Raw genomic sequence first — 13955 nt, 5'->3', positions numbered from 1 at the left:
CTCGCGCCGGCCGGGTCCGCCAACCCGGACCCGGACGCCCCTCGCAGCGGCGCGCGCCCGGCAGTCCGTGCTCCGGGCAGCCGGCGCCTCTAGCACCCACCGGTCGGTCACGCGAGCGGTGCGGGAGCACGCGAGAGAAGGGCGCGCGCCTCGCTCCCGCCCCTTCCTCCGCAGGCCGTGCCTCCGCCTCCCTCGGGCCTGAGGCGGTGGCGCGCGGGGCAGACAGCGCCGCCACCCGGTTGGCGCCAAGACCTGCCGCGGCGAACGCCTCCGGGAGGACTAGACCCGAAAGGCGAGCGGAGGAGGAGCCCGGCTGGCGGGAAGCGAACCGGTCCCCGCGGCCCTGTGAGGGCAAGCGGGACGAACAGGGCTTTATCTTATGCCGCGGAGATGAGTTCATGACTTTTGGGGTTCATCCTGAGGGACGTGGACGGAAATGGTTGAAAAATGGTGAATTACTTGGTGAAAATGAACTGATTTCCTCCCCAGGGACGGAGGATCTACCAACTGAGGAAAAGTTTTGCAACATGGTACAACGTGGGCCGCTCATTCTTGTTCCTTCTGACAGCCACCAGAGTTTGCCCTCCCCTCTTTAGATGTCTAAAATTAGTATTTTGAAAGCAGCAAAATATGAAAATAGCATTGAGTCGAGTAGTTCTTAAAGAAAGGTCTGAAACGTAGGATCCTGGACTCCACTCCCAAACCTGGAGAATGAAGATCTATGAGACTGGAATCCAGAAATAAGCGTGTTTACAAATTAGATAGATGGCTCTTGTGAATATGGAATAATTCATTTTTTTTTAAGTGTTAAGTATACCGAAGAATAACTTTCTTTCATCCAAAGGAAAGCCCAATGCAGTGGTGTTTAGCAGTTTAATGTAAAAGAAAATTGAAGCAGATGAACCTCAGAAGCACGTACATAATTTCCGAAAACGAAGTTGAAAAAAGAACACAATAATGTGAAATAGCAGGCAGCTCTTGAAACTGACCACTACCATAGTTTAAAATTATATTCGATTATTTATTTAAATTATTCTTGATGGATATCCATCGGTCTTTTCCACATTCTTTGCTTGATCTTAAAAATATTATAGGTGCTGGGACTTCCCTGGTGGTGCCATGGATAGGACTCCACGCTCCCAATGCAGGGCGCCCGGGTTTGATCCTTGGTCAGGGAACTAGATCCCACATGCATGCCACAACTAAGAGTTCGCATGCTGCAACTAAGGAGTCTGCCTGCTGCAACTAAGACCCAGCACAACCAAATAAATATTGAAAATTCTTTCTAAAAAAAAAAATACAGGTGCTGCCCTCACTGAATTGTTTTTCAGGTATTCCACAAGGGAACAATCATCTTGGAATCTAACACACCACAGTTGCTGATTTGCTACAACTCTGCCCAAAAGTCAGAGCTTTGTTCTTGGGCATTTAGAGTAGCAGGCAGAATCCATTTAAGATTGTCTTCATCCAAACTATGAAATTGACCAAAATCTACACTCTTTTTAGGCTCTTCTCTCACATATGATTTTTAAAAATCTGTCACATTTAAATAGCTAAAGAGTGCTGCTTTTTGTTTTCATTCTTGCTCTAAGTAATTTACCCATAATTAAATGGAGTTTTGCATATACCCATAAGTTTTAATTTTATACAACTTATTACTTTTTTGATACTGTTTGATTTTATAAACACTCATAGGATAGTAAGCCCTAAGGATTATAACACATAAAAATGTTGAATTTATATAATTCTAAAATTCAGGAATTCTGAAATTCTTGTTTTTACTTTCTTTTTTTAAAAGTTTTCACTTAGTGTAAATGAGAAGAGGTACATTCATTTGAGCAACAATTATTTAAAGAGGGCCTATTATGCAAGGCATTGTTTTGGGCACTGAGAAAAAAATCTGTAGTGGGGAAGTGGACAAAAATCCCTACCTGTTGTGGTAGAGCTTAATTTGTTTGGGGAGAGATAGACAAAAAAAATAAATAAATTGCTATGGAAGAAAATAAAGTAGAGAAGCAGGGGTGAGATGCAGACCACATATAACCTTTTAGGCCTTTGGCCTTTGGAAAGACTTTGGCATGTACTCTGAGATGGAAGTGTTTTAAAAAGAGAAGTGATATTATATGATTTATGTTCTATGTGCTAGGCAACCTTTGACAAATTAATTTTTCTGTACCTCATTTTCCTCATCTGTAAAACAAGGATAATAGTTTCTATTTCAGAGGGTCATTATGAGGGATAAATAAGTTAACATTTGTAAAGTGCCTAGAATAGTAACTGGTACATACTAAGCTCCACATAATTTTTTTTTTTCCTTTTGCGGTATGCGGGCCTCTCACTGTTGTGGCCTCTCCTGTTGTGGAGCACAGGCTCCAGACACTCAGACTCAGCAGCCATGGCTCACGGGCCCAGCCGCTCCGTGGCATGTGGGATCTTCCTGGACTGGGGCACGAACCCGTGTCCCCTGCATCGGAAGGCGGACTCTCAACCACTGCACCACCAGGGAAGCCCCCACATAATTTTTTAGTATATGTAAAATGAAAGAATCACTCTAGCTGCTGGGTTGAAAATAATGTAGAGATGCAAAAGTAAAAGTAGGGTAACCAAGTATAAGACAACTGCAAAAATCCCAAGGAGAGATGGTAATAAGAACTGGGTAATAACAGTGGAAGTGATGAAAAATGGTATAAGAAAAAGAGAGGAGTCAAGAAAGCAAAGTTTTTGACCTGTGTGACTAGAAGGATGAAGTTACCACTAACTGAGATGGGGAGGACTGTGCTTGGAACAGATTGAGAGTCAGAATGTCTTTTAGAATCTAAGCTATTTAAAAGTTAATTTAGGGCTTCCCTGGTGGCGCAGTGGTTGGGAGTCCGCCTGCCGATGCAGGGGACGGGGGTTTGTGCCCCGGTCTGGGAAGATCCTGCATGCGCGGAGCGGCTGGGCCCGTGAGCCATGGCCGCTGGGCCTGCGCGTCCGGAGCCTGTGCTCTGCAATGGGAGAGGCCACAACAGTGAGAGGCCCGCGTACCGCGAAAAAAAAAAATAAATAAATAAATAATAATAATAAATCAATAAAAGTTAATTTAACAGTTACTCAGCTCCTGCAGTGGGTAAGGCATTATACTAGGCCCTGGGGAAATATTTAGAAAACAAGAAGGCAAAGTCCCTGATCTTGACAGTATCAGAGTCTAATGGAGGAATCACAGACATATAACGAAACATAATCAAGGCAAGGGTGTGATTTATATTATAACAGGGATTTACATTATATTGTCTGGGAGCCTCGGAAAGGGGTGCTATGGGAACTTCCCAAAGGAAGGGGCATTTGAGGCTGGGCATTGGAGGGTGAGTTGTTGTGGTGAGTAGTTTTTGTGGGGCGAGCAATAGTTAACAGAGATAACCACAAGGTGAAAAAAAGCCTTGAGGTAATTAAGTGCAAATTCTTTTTGAGGAAAAGACTTTGATGTGATTAGAACAATAGTTGCATAAAAGAGTAGCTTGGCTTTGTGAGACTTATTCTACCCCCACTTAATTTCCATCAGCCCCTCTCCCATATACAAATGTACAAGCATACAATCTATGTACCAAATGGCATCCAATGCAGCTTCAGGACAAATCCCTAACCCCCATTTCAATCATACTACCAACCACAAATTCTTCCTACATAGAAATTCTAGATCCAAACTCTAGGGCACTGCAACAGTGGAAATGTTCCACACTTGCATTGTCCAATACTGTAGGTACCAGTATAAAACACCTGAAAGGTGGCTACTACAATGAAAGAACTAAATTTTTAATTTAATTTAATTTAATTTAAAAAAATCTAAGCAGCCATTAGTGGCTACTATATTTGACAGTGCAGCTCTGGAGTGAAAAGTTTGTAGGAGTGATTGACAGAAGATGAGGGTAGAGGATAAACTGTGTTCACACTGAATGCTACAGATGTTGAACAGAGTGGTAGTTTCAAAGGATGAATTGGGGTAATAGGAGACTAAAGACGTTTATAGTGAAAGTGAATTAAGGTAAAAATACAACCAAACAGATAAAAATGAAAAAATATTTAAAGCAGTTTTTAAAAATATGTTTTTTGTTTATCTGAAATTCTTTATTCGCTTTTCAATTTAAAATGTAACTAGCTAATTTATCCTGAGTAATTTCACAGATTAAACATTTGAATCTTCTATATACCTCTGGTCACAGAGAAATTTTAACAATACATCATAATTAGTGTGAAACTAAAAAAATTGTACTTTAATTTATTTAAGTGTCTTTCCAGATATCACTGACAGCTTAGCTAAAATTTAAATATATTTAGGCATAGGATAATAACATATCTATCTGTAGTGAATGAAATGAATTTAACATGTTTCACTGATGACTGATGACTAAAAATATGAAGTCTGAATCATTTTAGCCTAGTGTGACCAAGATGTTAATGATTAACTTATTTGTCATGGTAATTTAAAGACTTTATTTGAATCTTGTTTAATACCTTAGACTCCATGCACATCTCTCTTCAATTTTTTTTTTTTGCAGTACACGGGCCTCTCACTGTTGTGGCCCCTCCCGCTGCGGAGCACAGCCTCCGGACGCGCAGGCTCAGCGGTCATGGCTCACGGGCCCAGCTGCTCCGCGGCATGTGGGATCTTCCCGGACCGGGGCACGAACCCGTGTCCCCTGCATCGGCAGGCGGACTCTCAACCACTGCACCACCAGGGAAGCCCGATACTTTAATATTTTTAAAAATTATATCTCCCAATGTCAAAGAAATTCTGCCCCCTTGATAATTTTTTTCTAATGGTGGTAGTAAAATGAGAAATTATTTGGAGTTATATTTTATATAAATGCCACTTTGCAGCCCTTCCTTAAATTGCTAGTATTTGGATGATAAATGATTATAAAACTAAAGGAATTGTCAGGGTAATTAAACTTTCAACAATCACATTAAAGTGTATTTTTATTATGAAGCTTGGGATGTCAACCTCCTATTTTATATGATTAAAATAAATAAGAAAGTGGACTTCCCTGGTGGTGCAGTGGGTAAGACTCCATGCTCCCAATGCAGGGGGCCCAGGGTTCGATCCTTGGTTGGGGAACTAGATCCTGCATGCCGCAACTAAGAAGTCCGCATGCCACAACTATGAGTCTGCATGCTGCAACTAAAGATCTGCACGCTGCAACAAAGGATCCCACACCATGCAGTGAAGCTCCCACGTGCCACAACTAAGACCAAGTGCAGCCAAAATAAATTAATTAATTAATGAATTAAATAAAATAAGAAAGTAAACTTATGATGAATACTTTTGTTCATTACAGTAAAGACAGAAAGATTCATTTATGGAAATGTATTAGGATAATCATTGCCTCCCCTCCTGCAAACTCTTTTCAGACAGTTGTTCCTATCCCGGTCCTATATATTTCCTCTCTCTCTCTCTCTCTCTCTCTCTCTCTCACACACACACACACACACACACACACACACACCTGAACCAAGAAAATGCAGTCCACAGGCTGAGCTGAGCCAAACAAAATATCATGAGAGACGCTGTGAACTAAAACTCAGCAACAGATGGAACTTTCAGCTGAATTATATCAATGTAAAATAGTAAAGGTCTTCAGCTTTCTGCATGTGAGTATGCTAAGGAAAACTGAGCTGCCCTAATTTGTGTCCTGATTGTTCCATTTTTCTTAGGCTCCACATAAGCATTGTTTCCTTATGGTAAAATCCCTTTCACTTGAACTAATTTGAGTAAATTTCTGAACTTTAACCACCAAATATGACCTGATTTAGAATGAACAATTGTACTTCATGAAATCTTAACCATGATCCATGAACCTAGCTTGGCTGGATCAAATAGTACCCTCCAAATTAATGTCTACTTGGAACCTCAAATCATGACCTTATTTGGAAGTAGGAATTTTGCAGATGTAATGAGTTAAAATGAAGTTATACTGGATTAGGGTGTACCCTAAGTCCAATGGCTGGTGTTCTTATAAGAAGATATGCAGAGGGACTCCCCTGGCGGTCTAGTGGTTAAGATGCCGCGCTTCCACTGCAGGGGGCGAGGGTTCAATCCCTGGTCAGGAACTAAAATCCCACATGCCCTGCAGTACAGCCGGGAAAAAAAAAGACATAGGAATAGAAACGTAGATGTAGAGAACGGACACGTGGACATGGGGGGGAAGAGGAGGGTGGGACGAATTGGGAGATTAGGTTTGACATAAATACACTACCATGTGTAAAACACATAGCTAATGGGAACATGTTGTATAGCACAGGGACCTAGGCCCGGTGCTCTGTGACAACCTAGATAGGTGGGATGGGAGGGTGGGGTGGGAGGGAGGTCCAAGAGGGAGGGGATATAGGCATACATATAGCTAATTCACTTCATTCTACAGCAGAAATTAACACAACATTGTAAAGCAATTTTACTCCAAAAAAAGAAAAAAAGACATGCAGGGAAGAAGGCCAGGGGATGACAGAGACAAAGATTGGAGTGAGGCAGCTGCAAGCCAAGGAATGCCAAGTATCACCAGCAAGCACCAGAACTAAGGAAAGAGGCAAGGGAGGATTCTTCCCTTGAGCCTTCAGAAAGAGTATTACCCTGCTGACACCTTGATTTCTAGAACAGTAAGAAAATGAATTTTTGTTGTTATAAGCCACTGTGTTCATGGTCCTTTGTTACAACAGCTCTAGGAAACTAATACACCTGCCACCAGCCATAAGTAAAATTTGTCTTAAAGTGGGTTAGTTAGTAGCTGTAAAGTAGCAAAAGCATTTTACCTTCTGAGAGACAAATTTCATCACTCTCATTTTTGGACCTAATTTTTTTGGTTTGTTTTTAAAGAGAGCTATAGAACATTTATAAAGCAGTGAGTGACAGCTTACCTGATTTCTACAATTTTCTCAATTGCATTAAGTTTGTGAACCTTAATTTATCTCTAGAATCTACATTTTCATTTTTCCATTTTCTCACATTCTTAGGAAACAAGAACAATATGCAAGCAAATATTTAAATAATTGTACAACTAAGAGAAACTGCAGAAATGGAACTGTTGCTTGGCAGGCAGCTCCACCAAGCTTTGGCTCAAAGTATTCCTTTGTCAGCTGATATGGAAAAGTCCAAAATTGGAATTTTAAAAGCAGTGTAGAAATGAGAATATATAATGTACTAAATGAGATTGTACAAAAGTGAATGGACTAAAGTTAACGTTTGCTTGTTTAATAATCAATTATTCTTTTCATTATGTTCATTTTATTAACTAAGAATTTTTATAAATGCAATATTTTCTATGATTTATAGCTATCAAATGTCATTACCATAATAACTGTGGCAGACTGTAAGAATAAGTAGCTGAACTTCAAATTTCTGGTTTAATTGAAAATGTAACCACATCAGAACGGGTAGTCAGCACCATCTGACTTATCCAAGGAATGTGCCAAGAATTTACGTAACTTTTGTCTTCCAAATTTTTCCAAGTAGTTCCAGAAACTGAATAGTATTTGGAATGCGGACTACCTAGTAAATACTGTTTTGGAAAAACTCTTCAGAGTTCAGTTATGCGTAGACTCGTCCAGAGACTACAGAAAATTAAACAGTGAGCCTGCAGGAAATTTAACAAGGGCTGTTTCACCTTCTAATCATGACAGATTTATCATGATTTTCAGGAGATAGGAAGTTTCTTGTTAATTGAATTTTCGACAAATTGAAACTTAATCAGAAAACTCCTTTCCACTCAATCGAAAATATTACTAGAATATATCAGTTTTCTTTTCATTCTTTAGGAAGCACCGGATAGTGAACATAATGGGGAATCTTTGGTGTTTGAACATACCCCAGTGCCTCAGGTTTGTCAATCTGAAAGCCACTTGAATTTGCAAAATTGTAGGTGTAGAATCAAAGACTGATTGAGCCAAACATGTACTGAGGCTAGAACTTTCCATGGAAGTTAGTTCCATCTCTGTGTATATTGAGGTTTTTGTTTTGTTTCGTTTTGTTTTGTTTTGAATACAACAGGGAAGGCCAGTTAAGAACCTCTGTTAAATTGGGTCTTGATACCTTGATCCACTTAGCACATACTGTCTGCAAGTTCTATACTACTAGATGTTGAAGATGCAAGGTGGAAAAGATATTGTCCCTGACTTCAACAGGCAATTTGAAGTTTTCTTGTGTTATTATTATGTTATTACTATATATTCATGCATGCAGGATGCTGTCTACTTCCCTCTGAATGCCTGCTTCATTCTTTGCTCTTTGAAGAGGCTCGTTTCTTTGCTTTTCAGTTCACATGACATGCAGAAGAGAACCATCCATCTTCTAAGCTCACAACTCCTTCATCTTAGATCAGCCCAGACTAAACTGGAATTTCTTAGTCCAAATTGCAAATGCTAAGGACAATACATTTAATTCTTTTTTCTTTTCTCCATAGAATTTATCATCTAGCATACTAAATAATTTATTACTTATTATGTTTACTGTTTATGGTTTGTCTCTCCAGGTGCCCATAACTGGTCTAATCAATTGGGGCCAGGTGGGCAGGGTCATGGCTAAAACATACCTCTGGACGAGCCACCACTAATGAACTGGAACACCAACAGCAATTTCCAGAGAAAGGAAAGATTTTGGGGTCATAAACCAAGCACATCTTTCAAAAAATTGTCACCAAAGGTTTATCTTGTTAAAAGTAGTACCAAAGCACACACAAAATTCCCAATGCACCCACCAATTCGTAAAAAAAAAAACCCTCTCCATTAGCATCAGAATTAATTTTTTAAATGGAATTTTCAGAGTTTTGGCTTTTTTAACCTTAAAAAATCAAATACATTTTCACATTTTAATAAATAATATTTAATATATATTAATAAGTTCAAAATTTATAACACAATATCTATCTTTTTTCATATAATAAAACAGAAAACTATTATCTCCAAGAAACTCCATTTCTGTACCCTGATCTGCATCCCTGATTCTCTCACTGGTAGTACGGCAGGACAGACCTTCTTTTCCTCCCTGTATGCTCTTCTCTTCCTGGGGCAGAGCATACACCATGGGAATAGAAGGACCCCTTCAGAATATTAACACATGAGGGAGTTCAGTCTTTGCAATGTGAAAAGTCTGATTGTATATACTCCGCTGATAGGATTTGACATACCCCAGGTCTGATCTAAAGTGGAACAGAGCTGAATGGCCCACAGCCTATGCCAGAGGTAGAGAAGAAGACATAAGATCATGGGGAAAAAGTGCAGGTGTCATGGAAGGAGAAGAAAAGAAAGGGTAGGGCCAAAGGGGAGGATGTTTTTTCTTTGTTGGCAGAGAGGGGTATAGCCAGGTAGGGTGGCTCTGTGGACTTAGATGGAAGAACCCCTGTCCACTGAGGGCCGGGGAAGCTGATATGTAAAGAGTAGAGAAACCCTTTCCAAACACTTACTCTGTTGTGAATCTGGGGGTATCTGACACTAACTTGAAGCAAGGTACTATTGTGTACATTCTGCTAGATTACAAACCATGTGAGGGCAGGGATCTTTGCTTATATTATTCAGGGTGTATCTCAAATGCCTAGAACAGTGCCTGGCACACTCAGGGACTCAATAAATATTTGGTCAACTGAAACAGAAAATTCTGGACTATGTGTCTATCCCTAACTGGCTAAAAATATGGATGTTTAATATTGGGCTGTACCACTGCTGCCTTCCCTATCCCAGGCATGGTTCTGCTGTTTCACTAGAAATGAACCAGTACGTTTTTTCAAGTGGTATACATAAGTAGAGGAGGAGAAGGAGATACTTTATAGGACAGGACAGAGTATTAGACTTTTACTGCTATTATCTCTGACACCATTCCAGATACAGGAGAAATTAGGGTCAACAATGAAGTAGAATTAGATTTTTCCAATATTACTATAATCTTTTAAGAATATAGAATCTACTGCTCTCTTCTTCCCTTTCCCAGGATTTATCCAATCATGTCAACTCTGATATGGATTGGCTTGACATAAGACCTAGGAGAAATGGGAGAGTGCTACATACCTACATTTTTAAAAAAAAGTTTTTATCAAAGTATCATTGCTTTAATGATGCATAGCAATATAAAAATACAGATAAATAGCTTATTATTCTATTTGAACATGAAACTGCATAGGCAGAATCCAGGGTATTTTATTATCCAGTCAACTGAACTGTTTTAAGATTTGAGGGACTTCCCTGGGGCTTCTCTCGTGGCGCAGTGGTTGAGAATCTACCTGCCAATGCAGGGGACACAGGTTTGAGCCCTGGTCTGGGAAGAGCCCACATGCCGCGGAGCAACTAGGCCCGTGAGCCACAATTACTGAGCCTGCGCATCTGGAGCCTGTGCTCCGCAACAAGAGAGGACGCGATAGTGAGAGGCCCGCGCACCGCGATGAAGAGTCGCCCCCGCTTGCCGCAACTAGAGAAAGCCCTCGCACAGAAACAAAGACCCAACACAGCCAAAAATAAATTAATTAATTTAAAAAAAAAAAGATTTGAGGATATTGCTCTGATTTTTGAAGTTTTAAGAAGTTCTGGAGTGGAGTTTTGGAAAGTTCTCTAACAAAATTTCCTTGGCCCAATGACTTACAAGGTTATTTCAATGAAATAGATATATTTTTTAAATTAATTTATTTATTTTTGGCTGTGTTGGGTCTTCGTTGTTGCACATGGGCTTTCTTTCTAGTTGCGGCGAGTGGAGCCTACTCTTCGTTGTGGAGCTCCGGCTCTAGGCGCAGGGGCTTCAATAGTTGTGGTGTGTGGCCTCAGTAGTTGTGACCTGCAGGCTCTAGAGTGCAGGCTCAGTAGTTGTGGCACACGGGCTTAGCTGCTCCGCGGCATGTGGGATCTTCCTGGACCAGGGATCGACCCCACGTCCCCTGCATTGGCAGGCAGATTCCCAACCACTGTGCCACCAGGGAAGTCCCGAAATAGGTATTTTAGTATTTATTCATGATGCACCCCTCAACTGACTCCCACAAAGGCATGAGACAGTGCACAAGAGGGCTTGGCTAGACAATAATCACCTCTTACTGTAGGCATCATGGGCTTTGTTTACTGAGTCAAATATGTCAATCCTGGCTTTTCTCTTAGGATAAATTTTCTCACCAGGAACTGCTTCTGCTTTCTGGCAAATAGGATTATTTTAGCTCTTCCCACCAGGTTACTAGGTATCCCAGACTTAAATATAGTGGACAAAGCTTGGACCGAGGCTGGGAGCCCATTGTCATCGTCATTTTATCTGTGTGTAGTTCTTTATAGTTTAAAAAGTACTTTCATACCCAATATCTTGTTTAATGCTATTAACAACTGAGAGAGGTAGGCAGAGATGGATTTACCAAGAAGCTAATGAAGTTGAAGTTTCAGCACCCCCTGGGAAGTACCTTAGCAGAGCCACACAGTCATAAGAGTTTGTAAAATTTGCAGTTTTAACCACACTAGATTTAGACTACTGTCTCTATCCCCTGTGACTACACTTCTTTAGCACTTCCCTCATTTTGAGAGACATTGGAGTGTCCTTAGGCATCTTTTGGGATCTGACTGAGGGGGAGTTGAATTTGGTACATTTAATTTGGATTTAGCAATGGGTAATTCCCTGGCAGTCCAGTGGTTAAATCTCCGAGCTTTCATTGCCGAGAGCCCAGGTTCGAACCCTGGTTGGGGAACTAAGATCCCACAAGTCGTGTGGCAGGGCCAAAAAAAAAAAGTAATTTGGATTTAGCGAAATATATTTATGTGGTTTGCAATCACTTTTATGTATAGTTAAGTTATTGCCAGTTGTCTGAGTGTAGAAATGGCTTCCAGGAACTCTGCCTCTGCAAACTGTCAATGAATGTTGACAATGCAGAGTTTTTAAGGTTTGTCACTGAACAAGAGATCTTCAGATGCCTTGTAATCTTGCACCTCATACATGAAAGAAACTTGGTAGGGGGCTTCCCATATTTGTCAATGATCCTAAAAATTTACCTGACATTACTGAAACAAGTTGTGGAGCTGAAATATACTTTTTAAATCTAGCAATAGGAAAAAAAAACCTGAGTAACTAGATTACAGAAAAGAAAAACTACGTTTCATTCTCTATATAGAAAATAATATAACAAAACTATTGTCATGGGCTTCCCTGGTGGTGCGGTGGTTGGGAGTCCGCCTGCCGATGCAGGGAACACGGGTTCGTGCCCTGGTCCGGGAGGATCCCACATGCCGCGGAGCAGCTGGGCCCGTGAGCCATGACCGCTGAGCCTGTGCATCCGGAGCCTGTGCTCCGCAGCAGGAGAGGCCACAGCAGTGAGAGGCCCGTGTAGCGCAAAAAAAACCCCCCAAAAAACAAAAAACTATTGTCATATGAAAAGGTGATCAAAGATAACCAAAGTTTTAGAAAATGAGAGTATGGAAATACGGAAAGATTCATTCCTTTAGCTATTTCATCCACAGATATTTATTATTTGCCTACTATATTTTCAAGAATGTTGCTAGGGGCTGAGAATAGAATAGTGAATAGACACAAATAGTCCCTGACATTGAGATATTCATAGTCTAAGGAGGAGCAGACCCCCAGCAAGTAATCATATCAATAATTATTTATTTATAATTATGATACTGTGATAAAAGAGAAGTGCAAAATGCTCTAGAGATAACCTAAGTCTGAATCTTAGGGAAAGTTTCCTTGGAGAAAAAGTATATGAAAACCAGAGGAGTATCTAGATTAAAGGGGGAGTGAAGGATATCCTACTCAGGGGGAAGAGTAGAAACAAGGGCTCTGAAGTGGGAAGGTACTTGTTGATTGAAATAGAAGAAAACAAAAGAATGACAGTGTAGCTAGCTCATCATAAGCAGTGGGAATGTGGTGAATGAATCCAAAAGACCAGTTTGCCAGTTCTAAAATGTCATATAAGTGAAATTTAGAATATATATGTATACTCTATATATTTGTATAAGGCTTCTTTAACTTATATTTCATCCATGCTGTTGCATGTATTTGCAGGTGTTTGTTGCTGATGGACATTTGGGTTGTTTCCAGGTTTTGGTCATTATGAATAGAGCTGCTGCGAACATTCTTGTGTAAGAGTTGTGAGATTTTTAGTCCACTGTTTTTCCCACCTCACTGCAGTGCAGAGGCAGGAGTATGCTCTGTGTTGCACAGAAGTTTAAATAAACAAGCAAAGAACAGTTCAATACCTACCTGATCTTTTTGTTGACCTCATGAGGCACTTGGAGTCTAGCATCTACAGATAAAAAGAACCAGGTCAGGTAATTCAACACGGACACAGCAGCAGCCTGGCCTGAGTTCCACATCACCAACATCTGATACATGAACCATACTTTGAGATAGAGGATGTTCAGGTAGGAAAGCGTTCTTGCTGATGCTTGAAGGTGGGGAGCTGATCTTGTCTACACCCTCTAGTCTAAAGAGGAATCCGTAACTACCTAAACGACTCTTTATGCCCTGCCAAATGGTCTTAATCCTATTTCCCCTTATCCCTTTCCTACTTCCCCCAAAGAACTGACCCCATAGCAGTGATCTGTAACTCTAGCTTTACTGTATAACCCCATGGTACTTTTAGTGTATCTGCATAGTCAGCAGAAGCAGTCTCAGTCTTAAAGAAACTCCTGGGGTTGGGTGTGCTACGGAAAGTCAACTGCTACCGCCATATGCATCACTGTCTGATTATTCCAATTTTAGTTACTGTATCTGTGACTTTATTTTTTAAATCGAATTATAGTTGATTTTCAATATATTAGTTTCAGGTATACAGCATAATGATTCAGTATTTTTATAGATTATACTCCATTTAAAGTTATTACAAGATAATGGCTATAATTCCCTGTACTATACAATATATCCTTGTTGCTTATCTATTTTATACATAGTAGTTTGTTTCTCTCAATCCCATACCCCTATCTTGTGCCTTCCCCCTTCCCTCTCCCCACTGGCAACCACTAGTTTGCTTTCT

Source organism: Neophocaena asiaeorientalis, unplaced genomic scaffold, assembly GCF_003031525.2.
Source record: "Neophocaena asiaeorientalis asiaeorientalis breed wild unplaced genomic scaffold, Neophocaena_asiaeorientalis_V1.1 scaffold39, whole genome shotgun sequence".
Lineage (NCBI taxonomy): Eukaryota > Metazoa > Chordata > Mammalia > Artiodactyla > Phocoenidae > Neophocaena > Neophocaena asiaeorientalis.
Note: the sequence above shows the minus strand (reverse complement) of the source record.